This window comes from Triturus cristatus, chromosome 5_2 (genome assembly GCF_964204655.1).
Source record: "Triturus cristatus chromosome 5_2, aTriCri1.1, whole genome shotgun sequence".
NCBI classification, from domain to species: Eukaryota; Metazoa; Chordata; class Amphibia; order Caudata; family Salamandridae; genus Triturus; species Triturus cristatus.
In genome coordinates this window covers 38,788,660-38,812,641 of record NC_140588.1, presented here as the reverse complement: position 1 = coordinate 38,812,641, position 23,982 = coordinate 38,788,660, and the positions used below count along the sequence as shown (strand labels likewise).

The following is a 23,982-nucleotide window of genomic DNA, read 5'->3' as shown; positions in this document are numbered from 1 at the left end:
AATTATTTCTCCCCCACTCTATTTCCTATACAACAGGGCACATGTCAAGGGTTCCCCTTGTCCCCTCTCCTTTTCGTTCTATACGTGGAATCTTTGGCACAACTGCTAAGAGACAATCCGGTAATTGCTGAGATCCCCTTTGGAGGTGATCATCACCTCGTCAGTTTTAATGCTGATGATGTCAGTTGTTCACTGACCCGATGCCTTCACTTCCCTCTCTAGTCCAAGAGCTTCAGACCTTCAGGGAGGTCTTGGGATTTAAAATAAACATGCAGAAATCCCAGATTTTGAACCTCTCAGTCACTCCCTCTCACAAGAATATCATGTGCTTCATGTTTCCCTTTGATTGGGGAGCGGACTCCATTCCCTACTTGGGTATTAAGCTGGCCCGGACCTTGACTTCTAATTATACCACCCTTACCTCTGAAATACGCAGGGACCTGTTTGCATGGAGCTGTCTCCATCTCTACTGGATGTCATTGTCCGAAATGTACCCATCACTGGCTCCAAGTACTGACCGACATCGACTCTGCCTTCAACACTTCCATCCCAAGGTTTCCAGCATACACTATCCTTGGACTCCCAAACTTATCCACTACGGTCCTACCAGGGGAGGCAAATGGCCTTAGTGTTGGGGGTGGCTCAGCAGGTGATTCTATCACTCTAGGGCACCTATAAGACTCCCAACCACTCTTTCTGGCTACATAAACTTTGGTTTATTCTGGGGATGGAGAAACTGTCCTTGTAAGTGGATCCGAGCTGCACCTCTTATCCTGACTGGTGTACACCCTTCAGTCAAATTCTTTCCCCTGCGTTTCGAGAACTGACATGCCCAGCCTATCTAGGGCTGCTCCGCTTGATCCCCTGTGAGACCCCCCCCCCACAGATAGTTTGGCGCTATTGGGATTTCTGCTATATTACCTTCCTACACCACACCAAATTGTGAAGCTAACATTCTCAACCACATAATTGTTGTATTACAGACAACTGGGGGGTTGGTGGAGTTGTTTGATTGGTTATTTTTGCTTACTTACACTTACCTGACTTATGAGGTCGACCAACGGTTGTAGGAGGAAAAGCTGTGATACGAGCGCTATATGTTTTGTTGACCACTGTCAGCCTTTGGCTGTAGGTGAACAGCTGTGTTCTATCCTGATTTGGCTTTAACAAACAGAATCGTTCCACTAAATGTGATGCAATTCATAATAATAATAATAAGGGAATTTTAGAGCGCGCTTGGTTACGCTCAGAGCGTGTCCCCGCGCTAAAACAGAAATAACTCCCACAGACTCAACCATTGAGTCTGTGAAGGCTAGCGTGTATATAAATATGTTTTTAATTTCCTCCTGAAACCAGGTTCAGATGACTCAAGACGAAGGTCCAAAGGTAAAGCATTCCAGCTCTTAGCCACCAGGTAACGGAAAGATCTGCCTCCCATGCGAGCCCGCCTTATCCTCGGGACCTTTAAAAGGCCTCCGTGGGAAGAACGAAGGGAGCGTGTGGGTACGTACCTGGTGATCACGTTCTGGAGCGGTATTGGCGCCTTCCCAGTAAGAATGCGGTGGCAGGTACAGAGGGCCTTAAATTCAACCCTGCTCCTCACTGGCAGCCAGTGAAGAGTCCGAAGAGCAGTTTTGGAGGCCACTCTTTTGGGAAATTTTAGAATGAGGCGGGCTGCCGCGTTCTGCAACACCTGAAGGCGATTTATGGCCTTGCTAGTTGCTCCCAGGTACAGCAAATTGCCATAATCCAGGCGTGATGTGATGAGGGCATGCACCAACGTTCTGCGGGCTGACGTGGGAAGGAGATCTAAGACCTTCCGTATACTTTTCAGGACGCTGAAGCAGACGCCCGCCCCACGTCCTATCTGTGGTCCAAAAGACAGGTCAGCATCTAACCAGACTCCAAGGTTCCGAACTTCTTGGCAGGGTGTTGGAGCCTCACCCAAGCATGGGGGCCACCACGCCGACGACCAGACAGATGGGCTCCCCCCCACTACGAGCACCTCAGTCTTGCTGCCATTTAGTTTAAGGCAATTGGTGGACATCCAGGCTGCAAGGTCTTGCATGCAGGCTCTGAAACTGTCCGCCGCAAGACCGGGCACTCGCGAGAGGGAGATAACCAGCTGCGTGTCGTCGGCGTAGGACACAATGTGTAGACCATGGCCCACAGCAATAGGGGGCCACTGGGGAGACATAGAGATTAAATAGGGTGGGGCTCAGGGACGATCCCTGGGGTACGCCTTGGTCCAATCCAATATCCCTGGAATAACATTCGCCCTGGCGGACCTGAAAGCTTCTCCCCGTCAGGAAGGACTGGATCCATGCGAGGGCAGCTCCAGATATTCCTCCACTATTCAGACACCGTAGCAAGGTGGTATGAGCTACGGTGTCGAATGCTGCACTCAGGTCCAATAGGATGAGGGCCATAGTATGACCCTCATCCACCCCCTGGCGTAAGGTCTCCACAGCCATCAGAAGCGCTGATTCCGTTGAGTGGAGGGGACGGAAACCAAACTGGGTATCGTGTAGTAGGACAGCCTCATCCACGAAATCCATCAGTTGCATGTCTACCGTTTTTTCCGCCACTTTGGCCAGATAGGGCAGAAGGGAGATCGGCCGGAGGTTTTCTAGTTTCTCAAAGCTGATGTTAGACTTCTTCCTGAGAGGTAGAACCACTGCCTGTTTCCAGGCTTTGGGCACGGTCTTGGTGCTAAAAGACACATCCAGTAGATGTCTTATATATGGTTCTAGCACCGATAAGCTATCCGCTAGCCGTTTCGGCGTGGTGGGATCCCGCGGGGAACCCGACTTGACGGATATACAGATTTTTAGTAGGTCCTCTGAGGGCGGGGTGACAAAGTTGGTCAGTATATGTCTATCCCTCCATTCCCTCGGGCTTTCCACAAATTGGGTTCCAGCAATGGGATGACTGGGAAATGCCGAGTAGATTTTTGCTATCTTTTCGGAAAAGAAGTCCGCGATCCTATCACAGGATTCCACCGAGCAGTCGTCTGGAGCCATGGCTGTTTTCCCACTCGAGAGGGTTTTATAAAGCAAGAAGAGCTCCCTCATCGAGTTAACAGCTTCGCTAACTCTAATGGTGTAATATGCTGCTTTGGACTTCCTGATTAGCCCGTGATAAATTTGCCTCTCCGTTAAGTAGGCCTCCCTAGTTTCCTTAGACAGAGCCCCCCGCCACTGTCTTTCGACTCGCTTCAATGCTGTTTTCGTGACCCGTAGTTCATCACTGAACCACGGGGCAGTTTTTTGAAGGCGGCCACCCAATCTGGCGTGCGAAAGTGGGGCTGTGCAATCAAGCGCCTCATTGATACGCTTGCATAGATTGGTATTAGCCGTATCCGCATCGTCCCCCCCAGGGCTTCCTCCTTTAGTCAGTGCCGCACTGAATTTAGCCTGGGAAAAGGTAGCCCATCTCCACCTGGGATGGTACAGTGTAGCTGGCTCCGGGGGTTTAACCCCGGAAATTCATATGGAGAATGGTACCAGGTGATGATCCGACCAAGGGATGGGAATGGGGGTCTTAGCTTCTACTTCCCCCCAATTGACGAATATGGGGTCCAGTAAGTGTCCCAACTGGTGAGTTGGATCTCTTACTATTTGATTCAGTTGGAGGGCTCCCAATGCCTGGCAAAAGTCCCTACTAACATTATCTGTGGGGTTGTTTAAATGTAGGTTAAGATCCCCCAGTACCAGGAATTTGTCTTTGCATAGCGCAGCCTCCATTATACCTTCCACCAGACTCTCCCCAAACCTGGCTATAGGGCCTGGGGGTCCATAGATTAACATGCCCTTCAGCGTACAGCTCTCATTCACTTTGACAGTGAAGCTCCCTGCCTCACTGTCCAGGATGGAGGTGAGAGACCAAACTTTTTTATAGTTCGGCAGCGCCAGGGAACAACGCTCTAAGCTCTCGGGTTCTCCTGCCTGGATTACCAATATAACAGAAACACGGGATTCTTCTAGATGGCATCAAAGATCGATTTATTGGCTGCAGCCAGTAGCAGAGGTCCAACAAGTACCACACAAGTAGGTTGCGAGGAGACTGCTCAACAATACAAAGCAGGTCGCTCTTTTTATACCCAAAATCATGCCTCAGGCAAACATTCTTTGAAGTGCAGTTGGTCGCACCCCATGTACCCAAAACAATACTTTATTATTGATGACAATCCCATGTGTCCGGCCTCTTGGCTAAAACATACGTTCTTCTGGGGTTGAAACCGGACCAACCTATCATCCTCCTTTGAAGAGACCGTCCACTCATAACAAACAAATGGTCACCTCCCCACCATAAACAGGTCATAAAGGAAGGAACAGAAACGGAGGAAAGAGATAGTAAGTAAGGTTGGGCAGGTGTGTGCGGGTCATATAAGTTTATACAACACTGGCCTTTGATCAAAACCTCGCTTAACTCGAGGGCAGGTACTGGTTTGGCAAGTTTCGGCCCCAGGCAACAGCGTCAGCTTTCGCCAGGTCATGAGTCAGCGCAAGGCCAAACTGGGGGGGGGGGGTGGACGTGTCATGCAGGGTCAGGCTGCCTACAGTGAGGGCAATGAAAACAAAATGGATGCCGTGCACAAGATGGAACCCGTGTGTTCTTTAACGAGATTTACTAATAGGCAGAGAACACTCGTACATACCAAACTCGCTATTTACGATATGCAGATACCAAAATCGTAACGGAGCCATGATATAAACACACGGGTTCAGAATTTACGGAACCACAGACCCTCCTTTTGCCCTCATTTAGGCAATAACCCATTCTGAATCTGAGTCAATATCAATCTTCATCAGATCATCAGTATGTTGCTGAAGCATCATCCTACCTCTCTGTTCCTCCCGTGAAGCAGGCGGACTGCGCACGCATACCGTAGCGCAAAGGCTACACAAGGCAGGACCACACTGCACACAGAGGCAACAAGTGAAAAGGACTGCTAGAGCCATTCCACTGATCGTCAGAATTCTCCATCCCCACGTGGACAACAGTCCCCAGAACCAATCAGTTAACGACCAATCTCCTTCGGCCATATGTATAGACTCGGAGATCTTATGTAACCTGGAAATGGCCTTGTACACTGTTGGAGCATTGTCTGGTATGAAGACACAGCAGCTCGATTGGATCACTTTACATACTCCCCCTCGGTCAGCAAGTAGAACATCTAAAACCATACGGTTTTGTAATGTCATGAGGCGATCCGCTTGAAGCTCAGCTGTCAAATTACTAAGGGCACCAGCAGTTTCGTTCACCGTGGACTCAACCACTCGGGTTAGTTGTCTCAAATGCCTACTATTTACCATGGGTCCCCAGTACGGCAGGAATCCCTTAAAGAAATCCCCTGCTTCTTGACCCGCGGTGTCCTCCTTATCGAAGACACCTCTCACAACTCTCGTCTTGTGATAGTCAGCGGAAGCGGTATACGTAGGGGGCAACAGATAGGCAACAAAGCAAATGCCCGAAAAATCTGGGGGCAGCCATGTATAAGCCTGATTGTGGCATACAAAGTACGTACCCTTAGCAGCCAAAAATGATGGGGAAGACTGCGACGGAAAAATGTACGTCTGAGTGCAAACACTCTTCCCTAGCTGAGCCCTCGGATTCGTACCATTTCCTTGCAGACAAAAATGACCTCGGTGGGGTACGACCCAAATCGGAGACGATCTCTTACGCTGTTTCCCACCCAGACTAATGCGGTATCCAGTTGCGTTCCACCCAGTGTAAGCTGATAACTCGTCCCTGGGAATAGACATATAGGCATTCACATCTCTGCTCATGTTCGCAATTCCCTTCACCAAGGCTGCATTCGAGTTATGTTTCACAGAACGCGGGGGACGCGGGGGATAGATTTCCAAAGCAAAAAGGAACATCGTCTGAAAAGCCCATGATGACCCGTTTTGACTAAAAGGTAGGACTAAGTAGGGGATACCCTTTCCCATTGTATGTGGCATCAAACCACACACCCAACAATTAGTGGTGTTGACTATTAATTGGTGTTGGTGAAGCAATTGGATGAACGAGTTGTTTGTGAATTCCAGTCTTCTAGTTTGTTCATGTTCAGGCAAGGGGTGAAAAGAGTGTATAGAAACAGTGGAAAACAAAGGAGTAGACGTAGGTTGTGGGGTAGGTGTGGATAGGAACTGAAAAAGGAGGACAATCCCACCCATCAAAGTTATCGAAATACTGAGTGTCAATAGGGCACATTTAACTAGAAAACTCTTACTAAAAAACATTTTATCAGTTAATCCCATCAAACCAAGAAACTCCACCCTCTAACGAGCCGTCCGCGGCGGTTGGGTCTTCTGTGCTCAGGACTACGCCTACTAGCTCAAGGAACGCCCTTAAGACCAATAGAACCCCTGACCTTGTGTCAAGGAGCCTGTACTCCTGAGTCTTTACACCGCGACCCTCCGGCTGAACCCGGGTGGCGGTTCGGAAAAAGGTAAAACAACAAAAAAACAAGCAAGTTTCTTGGTTGGGAGTAATGTACACAAAAATCATAAAAAAAAATCAGTTCATGAGAGTTCGGGGACGTAGGTTATATCTGCTTCTTCCAGGTCGAGTATGGTCCGGAAAAAGTTCAGTAGCAGGAGTGTTCAGGTCTGTGAGTATTGGCAATGTTCCAGAGTCCGTAGGTGACGGTAGTGTTCCAGATTGTTCAGTAGTGTCTGAAGTGATCACAGATTCATGTCCTTCAAATTGGGCATCAGAAAAAGGAATAAACCGAGGGATGGTTTCGGATTCGGAATTCCCCACACCCTCTCGAACCCAGGAACCAAAAGGTAAAGGGAGTGGTACTCGCTTTGTATGGGCAGCGTGTACCCAGTTTTTTTTCTCCTTGAGCCGGACTGCAGTGCGGGTGGACAAAAGGACCATATACGGGCCAAGCCAGCGAGGTTGTAGATTTTCGGTCCTCTGAAAATTTTTGACCAAGACTAGGTCGCCTGGCTGCAACTTGTGGCCGGGATCTTCGGATGCCTTAGGTAAGCTCTCAACAACCTGCTGATGAATGATTCGCAATTTAGTAGTCAAATCAAATAAATAGTCAATCAACATTGGATGTTCTATGCTACTAAATTGTTTAGGTCTCGGGACACCCCAAATGTTGGCAGGACGACCAAAAACCACCTCGTATGGGCTAAGCCCAACTCTTGAATGTGCGGTCGTCCTTATGGACAAAAGCGCCAAGGGCAGCGCGTCTGGCCATGATAATCCAGTACTCGCTTGAATTTTAGCCAGTTTTAGCTTCAGAGTGCCATTATAGCACTCAACAAGCCCCGCTGATTGGGGGTGATTTGCACTATGGAATTTCTGCCTGATCCCCAGACCAGCACACACTTTCTTTATTACCTCACCCACGAACTCACTTCCATTATCACTCCACACAATCTTTGGCAACCCATACCTAGGAAAAAATTCTTTGAGCAGGATTTTGGCAGTGGACAAAGCAGTGTTATCCTTTAACGGATAAGCTTCTACCCATTTTGAAAAGGCGCAAACTACGACAAGGACGTATTTCAAGTTGTTGCGTCTTTCCATGTGAATGAAGTCTAGCTGTAGGACCTCAAAGGGGCATGTAGGGGGAGCAAAGTGGCCTGCAGGAGTTGGAGTTCCCTTACCAGGATTGTGCATCAAGCACACCATACAATTCTTCACCACATTCTCTGCACACTTAGAAATTCCGGAATTCTTCCACACTGGAGCTAGCACCTTGTAAATCCCTTTTACACTGATGTGCGACAGACCGTGTGCCATCGTTACTACTGCATGTACATACGCGTTTGGCAACATCCATCTCTGATGCTCGGACAAATCAATCCAACATCCAGTCGAATCCAATTTACCCGTGCTTTCTTTCCATACGTTCTTCTCACTCTCAGTAGCTTCAGCTTGAATCTGTTTCACACTTTCAATCGTATCTTCACACATTCCAGTTTCACTCATCCATCTCGCATTACTCGCAACATACATTCGACTCATCATGTTTCTCGCTGTCTCTTTCGCAACTTCATCCGCAAACGCATTCCCACGACCAACGTCATCTGTAATCTTTTGGTGCGCGCTGCATTTCACAATCGCAACTTGCTTTGGCAATGTAAGTGCTTCCAGAAGCTCATTCACCAACTGTCCATGCTGAATCTTTGTGCCATGGGACGTCAGGAATCCCCTTTCTCTCCACAGACGTCCAAAACTGTGCGCCACACCAAATGCATACTGACTATCAGTATACACATTCACTCTCTTTCCCTCAGACAAAACACACGCTCTTGTCAATGCAATCAGTTCTGCAGCTTGTGCGGAGTTGTGATTCACTCGTGCTGTTTCAACAATCGTGCTCAACGTCGTCACCGCATACGCAGCAGTTGTATCACCATTCGGCAACTTATAGCAAGATCCATCCACCCATAATGTACCATCCGGATCTGAAAAAGCGGTATTCTGTAAATCCACTCTTCCTTTTGTTTCTTCTTCCGTCCTCAGAAAACAATCATGCTCTACCTCATTCGCATTCATGGAAACCGGCAACAGTGTCGCAGGATTCAGCACATTGCACCTTTTTATGTGTATGTGACTAGCTAATAGTGTCAACTCATACCCTGACAATCTCGCACTCGTGAGGTGTTGTGTTTTAGTTCTGTTCATCAAGGTATCCACTGCATGTGGAACCAATACCAGTAGGTCATTGTCCATCACCAAACCAGCAGATTGTCGAATAGAGACTGCGGCTGCTGCTGTAGCTCTCAAACAACTCGGCAGTGCTCTAGCTACCGGATCTAAAGTTGACGAGAAATACGCACATGGACGTTGTTTGTCACCAAATAACTGTGTCAAAACCGACAATGCACAACCTTCTCTCTCGTGAACGAACAATGTGAAGGGCTTACTGTAGTCGGGTGTACCCAACACAGGAGCCGAACAGAGTGCAGTACGTAACTCCGAAAAACTTTTCTGACACTCGTCAGACCAAGGAAGAGTATTGGGTGTATTTTTGCATGTCAGAGCCAACAAAGGTTTTGCTAACAAAGAAAAATTGGGGATCCACTGGCGACAGTATGACGTAATACCTAAAAACGCACGCACTTCTCTCTGTGTACTTGGTACAGTCATTTGTGCAATCGCTCTAATTCTTTCTGGGGTCAACTTCCTTCCCTCCTTTGATAAGAGATGACCTAAGTAGGTCACCTCTTGACAACAATACTGTAGTTTCGAAGGTGATACTTTATGTTTGTAGTCAGATAAATGACGGAGCAAAGAAATCGTAGCTGTTTTACATATTTCCTCATTATCAGCTGCCACAAGAAGATCATCTACGTACTGAATGAGAGCAGCGCCAGCCGGCAACACAAGAGTATCAAGCTGCATTTTTAGAGCCTGACTATAGATTGAGGGACTCTCACAATAACCTTGGGGAGCGCGCCGAAATCTGAAACTACGTCCACCTAATGAGAAGCCAAAGATATCTCTGCTTTCTTCAGCGATCGGGATGCTAAAGAAGGCATTCTTTAAGTCAATAACCGAAAACCAGGATGCTGAGGCAGGAATTAACGTCAGTAAGGCAGTTATGTCCGGTACCACAGGAAACTGTGGGATGACAATTTTGTTGACTTCGCGAAGATCTATCACAAAGCGGTATACGGGTGGCTGAGAAGAATCTGTACGTTTCATAATCGGTAGAACTGGACTGTTGCATACATTACCCCTAGTTTCCTCAATCACACCCTTCTCGATCAGATCATAAATGATCGCCAAAAGTGCTCGCTCACCATCACTCGAAATCTTATACTGAGGAATGCGTGGTAGTTTAACATTTGTTTTCAAAGTCACAACATATGGTGGGATCTCAAGGAGGCCCACATCATTAGGACCATCAGCCCAAAGAGAATCAGGGAGACAGCGCAATTCCAGTGGAAGCTTATCTTTTGACACATACATTGGAGAAACCACTCTCCGTCCCAAGGTAAGATGTACTCCTGAGGGAGAACAATGCAGGGTCGCATATAATCTTTTCAACAAGTCTAGACCCAACAAATTTTCGCCGCAACCTGTCGTTAAGATCAGAGGAGCTTCCAATTCATAAGGCCCAATGGAAAGAGACAAAGGACTAGACACTGGATTATGAACCGGGGCGCCAGAAAATCCCACCGAGACATTGGTTAAGCCAGACAAAGGTGCGCCAGGAAGTTTAGAGTGCATGATAGAACTCTTAGCCGCACCAGTATCCAGAAGGAAGGGCTCTGTCACACCTAATGTAACTACAGAGACATAGGGCCCTTTTTGGTCTACTGGAACCGACACTACTCCCTCTCCTTGTCTATGGCTGTCCTAGCAATCTGCATATTCTACTTTCTCATTATCGACATGATAATCGTCAGCATAGTACTGCTGAGATCTACCATCTTGCACATTCTGTCGATCAAAATAGTTCTGTGACTGTTGTGGTTGAGAAGAGCGCTCATTCTGAACAGGGGCACCACGTCCTCTACCCCTAGCTATCTGCTGAGAATTACCACGTCCCCTTGGAACAAAAGCACCATTCATACGTTGCCGTAAAGCAGGGCACTCACCTTTATAATGGCCCTCTTCTCTGCAATACGCACACTGATTCAAACCTAAGGGCTGTGTTTGATGGTAATAATCAAACCTGGGTGGCATTCGCTGATGCAGGGGCTGCTGTTGATACGCAGGGCGTTGCTGTACTTCAGGCTGGTTTGAACGGGGTGGATACGCTTGTTGTAACAGGACTTTAGTTTTCAGATCTTTCGTCTTTTTCTCTACCTTGTCTTTCTCCTCCTTGTCTCTATTCTCATAATATTGAGCTGTAGCCAATATTTGAGCTGTAGATGAAACTGCCCAAGAACTCTCGGAATCTTTTAACTTATGGCTCAATTCAGGAAGTAAGTTAAAAACGAATTTGTCTACAAATAACCGTTAACCACCCTCAGAGCTCATATCTTGACCACTATGGTCTATGAAAGTTTCTTCAAACCTTGTGAAGAGACACTTTCATCCTTCTTCTGTTTGCAGGCAGCTAACTTATCCCAATTAACCTTCAGCGCCGGCATTAGAGTTTTCATGAGAGTAATTATCCTACCTGGCAAATCCGTCACTAATTGTTCTGGCTTCGCACCGCCCACTTGTCTACCATCCGCTAAAGCAATGTTGTCCCACGTATCACCCAGTTCTGCTACATGATTTTCATGCCGAATTTTTGCCCAAATAGGCTGTGGTACTACATTGCCAAACAGCATATCAACATCAGCCAAGTTCAGTACGCAAGCTTCTACTGTCTGCGATAGCTCTTTATAATACCCTGCAGGATTCTTGCGGGGATCGGGTAAAGTCTGCTTAAGAGTCAATACTTCCGATCGTTTCCATGGGACATGTATCCATACGCGCTGGAAGTGTGGTAAAACAGGAGGATTAGCATTTGCATCTCCCTCTCGCCAAACTGGAGGAACCTCTCTCATAGGATACTGTCTAGCTTTCATCCCAACTGAATGATCAGGTTTAAACAGAGTTCTCGGCGGCAGAGCAGACCTATACGAAAGAAGTATTACTACCGCATTTTTAACTTCAGAACCCACAATCACACCTTTAGCAAACTTGCTCCGTAGCTCAGACAACTCCTCGGGAACTGTATCTAACTCATCACTATCCCAATCTTCTTTAAGGAAAGCACACATAATGTCAAACACATATCTTTGCGTAGGCTCGTCCCACTGCAGAAACGTATCCAATACCACCTGCGGACTATATTTGGCCGGTTTAGAAATCCACTTACGAGCTAACAAATCCAACACTTCTCGCTCCTGAAATTTAGGGAGCTGGCTACGTCTCTGTCGACTGTCAGAAACGGCGTTCGTAGTTAACGAACTAAACAAAGGAGTCAGAAAGTTAGCGACAGTGTCAGCTACTCGCCGACGAACAGAAGGAGAGTCAGTCATAAGGACAGGAGAGAAAAAGTTCGGCAAAGTAGTGGGAGGCAGGACAGGCACAGGTAAAGTAGGTACAGGTGCAATAGGTAATCCGGGCTGAGGAGGTGCCGGAGGAACTTGGACAAACTGGGGAGCAAGAACGGGAACATGCAATTGCGGGGGAGCAACCTGTGGCAACATTGGTGCAGTAGCACCTTGTGCGTACGGGGGAGGAGACTTTAACAAATAAGACATCAATGGATCCTTTTCAGAATCTTCCGCTACTTTTTCCAACAGAGGTGTTAATACTGGATAGCATCTATCGGTTGCCATATTATGCTGTCGTTCAGACACCTCAAGAGCCTTATCCTCTACATCAATTTTAAATTGCCTAGCAGCTTGCATAATAGATATGTCATTTACTTTTCTATCTTTCTTCGCTTGTTTAATCTCGCGTTGTCGGGCTTCTTTACGCCATAGGCGGAAAGAGTCAAACATTGCGGGTCTAGCCTTTTTCTTAAATAGCTTTACTTCTAAATTATCTAAGACTTCTGTTTCAAAGCTTCCATTTTGGGGCCATCGCAAAACACCATCTTTCTTGGTGTAGCGGACCCATATTTCATTATACGTGATTGGACCCACGCCATGCTTCGAGTAGAGCTCATACGTTGGAGTTCCAACTGGAGGTATCGGACACGAATCCTCCAACCGGGAATCCCTGTTGCAACAAAGAACCAAATTACCAAAAATACTGCGGCTAGGCATCGTGCTCACTAACCCAGTTTCAAACTTCGAGGGCTTATCTTTACCGATATACTCGTAAATGTACGAGACCCTCGGTTTTTGGAAATTGCAATTGCCAAATAAAACTAAGGACCCAAACTAAGTTACCAAAGACCAAGTTACCAAAGACCAAACCAATATGCAAAGGACCAATGCAAACCAGACAAACCAAGGTGTTTAAACCAAGGTACCAAAGAACCAGACCAAATACAAACCAAGGTTTTTAAACCAAGGGACCAAAGAACTAAGGACTGGGTGCGACCCACTTTATACTTAACTCAATTTATTGATGATCGATGACGTCATCTGAAGATCACCCGTCTAGTGTTTCGCCGTCCAAAGGATTATGAATGGGTCCAAGGCAGGGCGACAGTCAGGGCAGCAGTCCTTCGTAGCCGTCTGGAAGAGGGAACCTCGCAGAAAAAGACCTTCGGACCACTTTTGCGACATACAGGGATCGATGAAGTGGGAGATCTCTTCCTCCGGAATTTTCTTACGAAGCCCCACACGTTCTTCAAGCTTGGACCGGTACCGCTGATATCGCCGCACGTTCGGGCGCCAACTGAGAGACCAAACTTTTTTATAGTCCGGCAGCGCCAGGGAACAACGCTCTAAGCTCTCGGGTTCTCCTGCCTGGATTACCAATATAACAGAAACACGGGATTCTTCTAGATGGCATCAAAGATCGATTTATTGGCTGCAGCCAGTAGCAGAGGTCCAACAAGTACCACACAAGTAGGTTGCGAGGAGACTGCTCAACAATACAAAGCAGGTCGCTCTTTTTATACCCAAAATCATGCCTCAGGCAAACATTCTTTGAAGTGCAGTTGGTCGCACCCCATGTACCCAAAACAATACTTTATTATTGATGACAATCCCATGTGTCCGGCCTCTTGGCTAAAACATACGTTCTTCTGGGGTTGAAACCGGACCAACCTATCATCCTCCTTTGAAGAGACCGTCCACTCATAATAAACAAATGGTCACCTCCCCACCATAAACAGGTCATAAAGGAAGGAACAGAAACGGAGGAAAGAGATAGTAAGTAAGGTTGGGCAGGTGTGTGCGGGTCATATAAGTTTATACAACACTGGCCTTTGATCAAAACCTCGCTTAACTCGAGGGCAGGTACTGGTTTGGCAAGTTTCGGCCCCAGGCAACAGCGTCAGCTTTCGCCAGGTCATGAGTCAGCGCAAGGCCAAACTGGGGGGGGGTGGACGTGTCATGCAGGGTCAGGCTGCCTACAGTGAGGGCAATGAAAACAAAATGGATGCCGTGCACAAGATGGAACCCGTGTGTTCTTTAACGAGATTTACTAATAGGCAGAGAACACTCGTACATACCAAACTCGCTATTTACGATATGCAGATACCAAAATCGTAACGGAGCCATGATATAAACACACGGGTTCAGAATTTACGGAACCACAGAGGAGTGGTCTAAATGACAACGAAGATTTTTCTGTGCTATAATAGCAATGCCCCCTCCTCTACTGGTGAGTCTATCTTGCCTAAGCATTATATAGCCCTCTGGTAGTGCCTCTAAGGCATCAGGGGTAGAGCCTTCATCTAGCCATGTCTCAGTAAGAAACACAAGATCCCACTGTTTCTCAGTGAGTAGGTCGTATAGATCTAGTGTGTGTTTCCGCAGAGAACGTACGTTTAGCAGGCCACAGTCCAGGATATAGTCGCTAGGGGCCACATCCCTGCCAGGATCAAAAGAGAAGTGGCAGTGTTCACAGCCTGTATTATCCTCCACTCTCAATTTATGTAGACATGGGGTAGACATGCGAAGAGTCAGCAGTTCCTGCCTGCTCCACCGTATATGTCCCTCCCGAGGAACAAAAGGTATGGCCCTGGACCGCGTACGATCGCGGACGGGCGCAGACGGGCTTGCCTTAAGCGCGCCTTCGGTGCGCTGTCGGCGCACCCGCTGCGCGTCCGGGAGAGACACATGATATAATATGAGGGGGTGTGGCCTATCGCAGAGGGGGCGTGGCCTGAGCAGGAGGGCTTCCCCGGGATGGCTGCGCGGGAGAAATTACGGCAAGAATGGTGGCAGGGTGCAGCGGCCAGGTAGGGAGTGACAACACAAATATACAAATTTTTAAAAAGCTCGTAGCTCCCAGCTTCCGCCTCAGGAGTTCTATCAGTCAAACAGCGCGAAGAATAACGCGCCGTTTAAAGGGCGGGGGCGTGGCCTATCGCAGAGGGGGCGTGGCCTGAGCAGGAGGGCTTCCCCGGGATGGCTGCGCGGGAGAAATTACGGCAAGAATGGTGGCAGGGTGCAGCGGCCAGGTAGGGAGTGACAACACAAATATACAAATTTTTTTAAAAAGCTCTTAGCTCCCGGCTTCCGCCGCAGGAGTTCTATCAGTCAAACAGCGCGAAGAATAACGCACCGTTTAAAGGGCGGGGGGCGTGGCCTATCGCAGAGGCGGCGTGGCCTGAGCAGGAGGGCTTCCCCGGGATGGCTGCGCGGGAGAAATTACGGCAAGAATGGTGGCAGGGTGCAGCGGCCAGGTAGGGAGTGACAACACAAATATACAAATTTTTTTAAAAAGCTCGTAGCTCCCGGCTTCCGCCTCAGGAGTTCTATCAGTCAAACAGCGCAAAGAATAACGCGCCGTTTAAAGGGCGGGGGCATGGCCTATCGCAGAGAAGGCGTGGCCTGAGCAGGAGGGCTTCCCCGGGATGGCTGCGCGGGAGAAATTACGGCAAGAATGGTGGCAGGGTGCAGCGGCCAGGTAGGGAGTGACAACACAAATATACACATTTTTTTAAAAAGCTCGTAGCTCCCGGCTTCCGCCTCAGGAGTTCTGTCAGTCAAACAGCGTGAAGAATAACGCGCCGTTTAAAGGGCGGGGCATGGCCTATCGCAGAGGGGGCGTGGCCTGAGCAGGAGGGCTTCCCCGGGATGGCTGCGCGGGAGAAATTACGGCAAGCAAGATATCAAATATTTGGAATGGTAGGCTCCCAAGGGTGTCTGCCGACCCTGAGTCCAGATACTGCGGACATCCCACGTGCAATTTCCTCCTAAAAATAAACATTCCCTGGTGTCTAGTGTAATTCCAGCTCAAACCTATAGAAAACCCACAAATAAATCCACACTCTGAAGACCTAGGGGAGCTCAGATATGGGCCACACATTAGAAAGGATATATTCCTGTGCAAGGAGGGCTGAAGGAAACTGCCATGTTTTGGGGGAAAATGCTGACAATCTGACCAAAGTCTTATTCAGTATATTGTCATGGCCAGCCAATCATGCTGAGGGTGGTCTGAACCTGCGACTAAAAGACAGATAGCCTAATCTGGCAACTGGCACACACCTGCTTTTCAAATTTCCAAAATATACAGCACCCAGTTTATTGCCGATGGCACTGCAAACCCATAGAAAACCCAAACACATCTGGTACCCGCAAGGTCAGGTGACCCAGAGGAGCAAAGTTGGAGGTCAAACCTTGGCAGGGATATATACCTGTGCGAGGGAGGCAGGATGAAATTTTCATGTTGTGGAAACAAAAACTTAAACATCAGTCATTCAGTACATTTCCTGGCCATTTCATCAGCATGAGAGAGGTTTGAAACTCAGCAAAAGAAGCCTTATGATGTGTACATATTAAAATATATGACTGTGGTATGTTTACATGCATACCAAAGGTGATACTAGAGAACAAAAGAGAGGTACCCTGAATCAGAATTGCAGTGACTTTGCAAAATTCCAAAATGCAGTGCACCCAGTTCATCACCAAGGACCCATAGAAAACCCGCATGGTCTGGTACTCACGCGTTCATGTGATCCAGGGGAACAAAGTTAGGGGTCAAGCCTTGGCAGGGAAGTCGCAAGTTTTGGGGAAAAAAAACATTGCTCAATATCTGACAAATATCATGTTCAGTGTGTTTTACTGGCCAGCCAGTAAGGGCAAAGAGGCTTTACATGCAGCAAGGAATTCCTCAGTTTGTAAAGAATAAGGGAAAATTAAGTTTTTACACTTTGCATGTAGTCTTGAGTTTGACAGAAGACATCAAATGAACGGTTCACCATAGACCATGATTCTGGCACAATTTCGTGAACTGCTTTAATATAACGTAACTGATTGTCCAAACTATATTACTTCGGAAAACGCAGGCATATTTTATATTTTAGATTCAATAAATTCATGGCAGTGTTTCCTTAGTGAAACAGGATTTACATTTGTCCATTTAAGAAATTAAACAAAATATCGAGCACATTTTTGGGAAAAAATGAAATTACTTCTATATTGTTCATTACAGTTTTAGGCTGCAATGCAATATTGATGCAGGATTTTTACTAGTAAATAGCCCTGAATGTGCCAAAAAATATACATCATTTGCATAGATGCAGAAAGAGTCTAAAGATGTACACACGTTTAAACAATCCAGCGCTCATTCTTAGGAAACGGTTCTGGCACTAAGGTGCACAACCATCGCAGCACTGACAGGTCTAAGAATGCGTGTCAATGATGTGTGGTCGGGGGAGAATTCCTGATATAGCAAATGAAGACAGGATGGGGGAGACCCCATGCATATTTGCCTCTTGTTTAAAATATACCCTTCATATGTCTGAAAATTGAAGGTTTAGAGAAAAACTGTAGGGTGGCCTTTAAGGCGTTTGCTGAAGTCATTATTTTTACAATTGGATTATTTTAAGGAATGTTGTTACATTCTGCAGGATTGTAGTCAGTAACATCATTAATACTGAGGTTGCTGAATACCAAGGCTGGCTAGTCTTGATTCCACCGTTTGCCTCTTTCTTCCATCACCCTAGACTTCCTGTGTCTTTACCTCACTCTTGTAGGTTATTTGTCATTCTTCATTTTTCCCTTCTTTACTGTCCTATTCTTCTCTTCCTCTGTCTGCTTTGCTTAAAGTCTGACGAAGGTAGTCCTGGTTTCCAAAACTGAGCGCAGGTGCCCATGAAGTGCAATCACCTGCATGGGATTGTTTGAATCAAGAGGATGCTTTTTGTGATTTTCCACATTTCAAAGTGCTAAATTCTTCAACAAGTTCCACAATAGTGCAGTCATCGGATTGATTCAAACACACATACGCCATGTGATTAAGGGTGCGTCACTGGCGTAACGAATATTGAGGGGGCCTCCCTGCAAGGTACGAAGAGGGGCCCCTCCAGGCTCAATCAGGAGGACTCTGGCCAGAGTGCAGTTCCAAGGGGGGCCCCTGGAGCTTGGGGCGCCCCGCACCGCTGGGGCTGCGGGGGCCTGTGTTACGCCCCTGGGGTGCGTAGTGCATTAAACTTTACAAGACTTTGCAATTAAGGTGCAGTGTGGTAGCACCAAATAAAGGTTGAAGAGGAGGAAGAAGTGCCTTGAGTAGTTGGCTGAGCTCATCTTTCGTTCTTCCAAAGCCAAAAGAATGCCAGACTATAATGGAAAAAGCCCCGCTGTCTCCGTACCAAAGAGTTGGTGGCAGAGGATTTAAAGTAGTTTAAATAATGCTAGGATCATTCTAAATTATCCTAGGTTCCTTCAAAATGACCGGCCAATTACTTCTTCTAGGAGATCTAAAAAACTCGAATTGGTGCCATAAACATAAAATTGTCGCCAGAAACATAAAATTCATACAAATTTAAATAATTTGAGTGTTTATCTGTCGAACTGGATGGAAGACTTTAGGAGGTCTCAAGATTGTTAGAACTAAAAGTGACAGACACTATAGCAGTTGGTAAATGGAGGCCAGGATGGTGAAAGTCATCGCGGGCAGAGAACTGATAACTTTAACAGCGACAGCCCATTTTGAGATGGGAACGCTGTAGATAAATCAATGACAATGGTCAGCAGTTCTGTGGGCAGCTTGGTGATGTGCTGGCGTACCACTGTATTCAGTGGTAGATAAGCTGACTATGGCCACCCCCTAATCTGCCCTGAAAATACAGGGGTGAAGGCTCCCTGACACTACTTGCCCTATACCAAGAAACCTATGCAAAGAGATAGGCGGTTTCCTATGGAGTTTGAGTATACCAATGAACCAGGTCATTGCCTTTAAATCCAAATTACAAAGGGTTTCTGCTAGAATGCCTGGCACACGTACCCCTATTTGCCAAACCGACACGCCACGCTGAAGTATTACACGGCGAGGGTCTCAGCGAACCGCGTGCAGCAGCACGCAAGGCTTGAAGACAGCAAGTACCTCTCCAAGCAAGGAACGCTAGAGGTCTTTTCTGAGTGCTACATACCCTATATTTATCGCATGAGTCATATCCCCAGGCTTTAAAGTGTTTCCTGCTTTCTTTTTGCCCAGCTGAAGTACGTTTTTAAGCAATATTAATATACGTAGAATGCTGAAAACAGGGTCGTCTCTAACAAGCGCGCTTTATCAAATAGCCTGCACTGATGTCTATTTCCAGCGGGGACAGGCACATCCACTAAAACCACTATCCGTAATAGCCAATTATTTCCTTCATCTTCCCTTTAGAAATAAAGGCACTATGTCGAATACTCTGCTTCTTTTTTTCAAGGCTTTTAAGATTTCCTGTACATCTGTTAAAATAAAGAGGAACTGATCATCTACCATAAAGGCGGGGAAAATGCACTTCATTCTCTTCTCGTTAAAAGACCAAATATTTGTAAACCTGTTTTGATTTTCAAAACTCCATTTATCCGCTCCAGAAGGCAGCTGCTATGAAATGAATAGCATTTATTAGCTTTAGAACAGAATATATAGGATTAAGCATGCGGTTGGGAAAGGACTGCTACAACAGTAAGAATGCTTAATGGCCAAGAAGGGGAATTATTTGGCTGACGCGAGTGTAGATAGCTACTAATCGTCTGGGGTAGCAGGACTAGAATGTGCTGCCTAAATTATAGCCTAATGCCAAAATCTCCAGATCATATTAAACCAATGGTAATCCTTAAAGAGAGGTTCATTACACAAGAAGCAGAAGATGAACTTCTATCTCTAATCACTGTCACCCCAGTAGAGCTCAATGATGGTTAATACTAGTTCAGTAACTGATGCACAAGCATTTCCATTTTCTAAGAAAAAAGGATAAGCAAAAGGGCCTTGGGGTGACAGGATAGCTCCACTTTAGGGCCAAGGAGTACTTTTTAGTGGAGGAAAATTTCAATCATTGTAGCAAGATCTCAATCACCGGCCATCCCAGAATCCCCACATACTGAGACCTCCTCAAGTTCTCTAGTTCCTCGATCTGTTACTTTAAGTCAAGAACTCAGAAGGTCTTGACCACTCCAGCTTCAGCTGCTGCTCCTTTAGTTAGGTCGAATCTTCACCTCCGCAGACGTGATTGCACTTGCCCAATTCGGATGCAAAATCCACCATTTCTACTTTATTCAGTTTGGTATACGCCATCTCCATGGAGGCCTGTGGCAGCCTGCCAACAGTTGATACATCTGACAAGTACCCATCTGCTGGCACCGGTTTCCCCCCGCCAAGGTGGAGAGTGCCACTGGATAAGCAGGTCAGCAGGAGTGCTCCCTTTCACCTGCTTTGTTGCGGGCCCGCAAATTGACTTCTATTTATTTGCGTCTTGCCCACAGTGTGCCCCGTGACACAAAAAATGCACAGCCCAGGAGGTCTGCAGGAGTCATGCTCCTGCAATGCTGTGAAGTAAAAGAGAAATGTAATGATGCGAGATGCAATCTTTTCTTTGCAAGGCTGTGTTTCTATAGAGGTCAGACTCCTCTGGGTGCTTGTTATAACGTAAGCACGTTTTGTACAGCGACGTGTAGCAAAGAAAAGAAAAATATGTCATAATATCAAAGTTCTACAAACTCATATCAAAACAAAAAAACAAAAGATGGCCCAACTGAAAATCCTTAGAATAAAATGATTAGAAAAAGCATGACAGATGATACTTCGCAGTAGGGTGACTTACAACGGGGTGGGAGGGGGTGGATTTAGGCCCTGAAATACACAATGGAGTACTTTTAGATATCTGAAGGAATTGTGGCCTTTGTAATATTATATGCTTGTAAAAGGTGAATGAACCTGAGAATTTTACTACATCTTCAGTCTCTAATTTCTCAATATTTGGAAAAAACATCCAATAAAAGGTTTAAACAGGGAACAAGATGCCCATCATAACCAGCCGGTAGGAGTGAACTGCTAGATAGAGGCGGGGTGGGGCATGAGATCATGGAGTGCTGTGAGGACATTAAAATGGATGAGGATCAGCATGCTTGCTCTTAAAGAAACAGAGGCAGAATGGATTTTGCCACATATTCCTTTCTGCCGGGTACCCCTAGACCGCAAACAAGCAGGACTCTTAAAGATCTAGGTTTCTGGTCAGACTAAGAACTGTTTACCAAGAAGCAGATTTTTGCAGTGGTGTGATTTTCATTTGCAGTCTAAACATCTTTCCTTTTCAATCTGCCGTAATCAGCACATCGCTGATCAGCACAACCATCCTGTTGAGCGAAGCACAAGGCAATCTCAGACCTCATCATTATAAAGCTAAAGAGAGTTCAGATCTCAGCAGTTCAGCAATATATCAGCACTGAGAGCAAAAGCAGACACCCCAACATGGCTTACCTCCACAAACTGCTGATCTTTGACTATGTTCAGTCTAAGGACTTGATGCTTAAGACCATGTGGGCAGAGGACCCATATAACTACAAAGAGCTCTCCTGATGCTCCTTGCTAGTAGATATTAGTGGGTGGAGTTATCGCCCATGATCACTGCTCACCAATCACAAGCAAGCAATTGCTTACAAGTCCTGGAAAGCCCTCCTTAAGGAGCTCCTACAAAAGACTGACCATCGAGAATGAAAGAAAACTGAAAAAAAAGCTGGAGTTTCTGTCTTGCCTTTGAGCAAACCCACAGAAAAAAATGATCCTAGGTAGGTCAGAGCTGTTTTGTTCCAGAGTCTAAAATCTTAAAGGCAGACAACAAGGTCAAGGGACATCTGTTTTGAGACAATCAAGCTGTATGCCACTGCGCAACATACTTTAAAAAACATGATATTGCTGGAGCAGAGTTTTCTGATGAAAATTTATCGGGTTTTTAAGCTCCAGTTTTGTCTATATGTGTTGACTTAAATACTAATTCGTAATTAGTAATTATTTGTTTTGTGTGAAAATTCTGATTAACCAACATGATTAACAAGAGAAATTACACGTGGGAATGCATATATGTTGCTTAATAATAATGTGCGGGTTTTATTAAATAAATGTTGCTAAGTGTTGTTTGTTTAAAGCACAAAATGCTTTTGAAATAACGTGTACTAATGCTTAAATATGTTGCAGATGGCTAGTTAATTACATACACATAAGGGTATTAGTGGGAATTAACACTGTTTAATCAGGGGGAGGAGCCAAGATGGCCGACGGGACGGACGCTTGAGCTCCCGGCTCCGTGGACCGTCTGGCTTCCTTTGTTAATCCTGATCAATTCTCCTGACCTGCGCCGCTCTACCGCCGCGGATTACCGGCACTGAAGTGACTGGCGTTCTCCTGACACCTTTGTCGGCGGGTTTGGTAGCAGACTCGGTGTTTACTTCGACCTCCGGCGCTCCCCCTGGTCCCTGCGTAGATGGCCGCTGCTGGACGCCGAGGGATGTGGACGGGGTGCTGAGCTGGAATACTGCGGGTGGTCGCGGGGGTGAAAACGCTGGCTGTGCGACTGGAGTCGGACCCTTACGTCCGGGTCGGACTCCCCCTCGCGCTGGCAGTGGTGTGGACGACGTTGGAGCCCCCTAATACTAGCTCTCCTCCGCCACCCTGAAGAAAAGCGAGCGGACTCCATTTTGAAGTGTCTTCCTGCGGCGAACGGCCGGTCCTCACGGCAACCGTGGGGCGCTCTCGCCCTGTGCAGTTCCCGAGTGGAGCACGAAGCTTTTCCGGTGTCTACATCCTCGGATCTCCGGTATACATAGTCACTTTTGTCCCGCCACTAATTGCCTGCAGTGGAGATGACAATGGCGCCTGCTCTTCTTGCTGAGACGCTGGCTGACCCTGGACTCGCAGTGTCTGCGCGCCCATGTGCCCCGGAGCTGATTGCCGCATCGGAGGAGCAGCGGGATAGGGCGGACCGATGCTTGGTACAGAGAGACCCGACCTGTGGGGACGTATTGGCCGCCCTCGTGGCGTTAAAAGTGGCAATGCTGAGTACTTGCCGGGCGCTGACCCGGAGAATCGATGAGGCACTGTTTGCAACGGGACGTTCCCGGCTGGAGGATCCCCCGCCGCCCATGTTTTCTCCTGGAGGTGAAACAATGTTGCAGAGCGGAGGGACGGTGGCGCGGAGTCCTCCTGGCTACAATGTAACGCGTCAACCCATCGACACGGATACAGTTGCAGGGACACCATTCACTTTGAACGCTGTGACTCTGCCTACGAACTACCTGTTGAGACCTAGCCTTTCACTTCCCTTGCCAGATGTTACCCTGAATGCACCTATCGCTGGAGCTTCTGTGGCATGTTACTGCTGCGTTTGGGATCCTGCGGTACGATACGGCTTCATTGTCCCCTTTCCTCGAGAGCGGCCATCTTGTCTCTTTGTCCTGGCTGAAGGTGACTCGCAGCAATGGACGGGCCTGAACCACATCTGCCGGTCCGGACAGGGGTGATGACATGCTCGTTGTCGCTTTGGTTGGATCGGCAGACAGGGACCTGGACTGATACACGTTTTGCAATATTGGCTGAGTAGTTTTTAATGACCTGTTTTTTGCTACATGTCGCTGTGATTTCGCCTCCTGTTTCCTTCTTCTGCCGGGGGGAGGACTTGTGAAGTGCTGGGTGGTATTGATTCGAGACCACCGGGTTTACGTGGGTCTTTTGATACTGTGCTGTACATGGCGCAGGATGTATGGGCGGCGCGGGAGTCCGGGAGTTCGGCAGTGGGGTGGGCTCCTCCCCGCTTTTCCTTTTCCTGGGAGTAGTAGGGTAGTGCACTCTTCTTTTTCTCCCTGGGTTCAACCGTGATATTATGGTCCTTTTTCTTTTCTTCTTTCCTTAATTCTACATTTCGGGTTCCTATGGGGCGACAGACACGTAGCTAGGTGGGGGGTAGGCCATAGCCTCGGCATGCGTGTAGGGTGGGGGGTCTTCTTCGGCACGTTTTTTGTTTCTATGGGCCTTCTTTTTCTTTTTTCCGTCCTTTTCTTACGTCTTTTTCTAGGGTCAGTGGGGGGGACTGGTGTTCGGAGGGTAGCGGCTGGGAGGCACACTTCGCTGCGTATCTATATCCTGGTATTATAGTTTCGTGCCGCCATTTTAGATGTGTTCACTGTTAGTTGACTCTCCTGTTGGCTGTTACCCATTTATCATATGATC

General features: G+C 47.2%; 1 protein-coding gene across 1 annotated transcript in view; it reads right to left on the bottom strand.

Moving 5' to 3' along the window:
* Positions 1-23,982, bottom strand: part of CTNNAL1 (catenin alpha like 1) — an 862,216-nt gene that overhangs the window by 291,201 nt on the left and 547,033 nt on the right. The window lies entirely within an intron of this gene.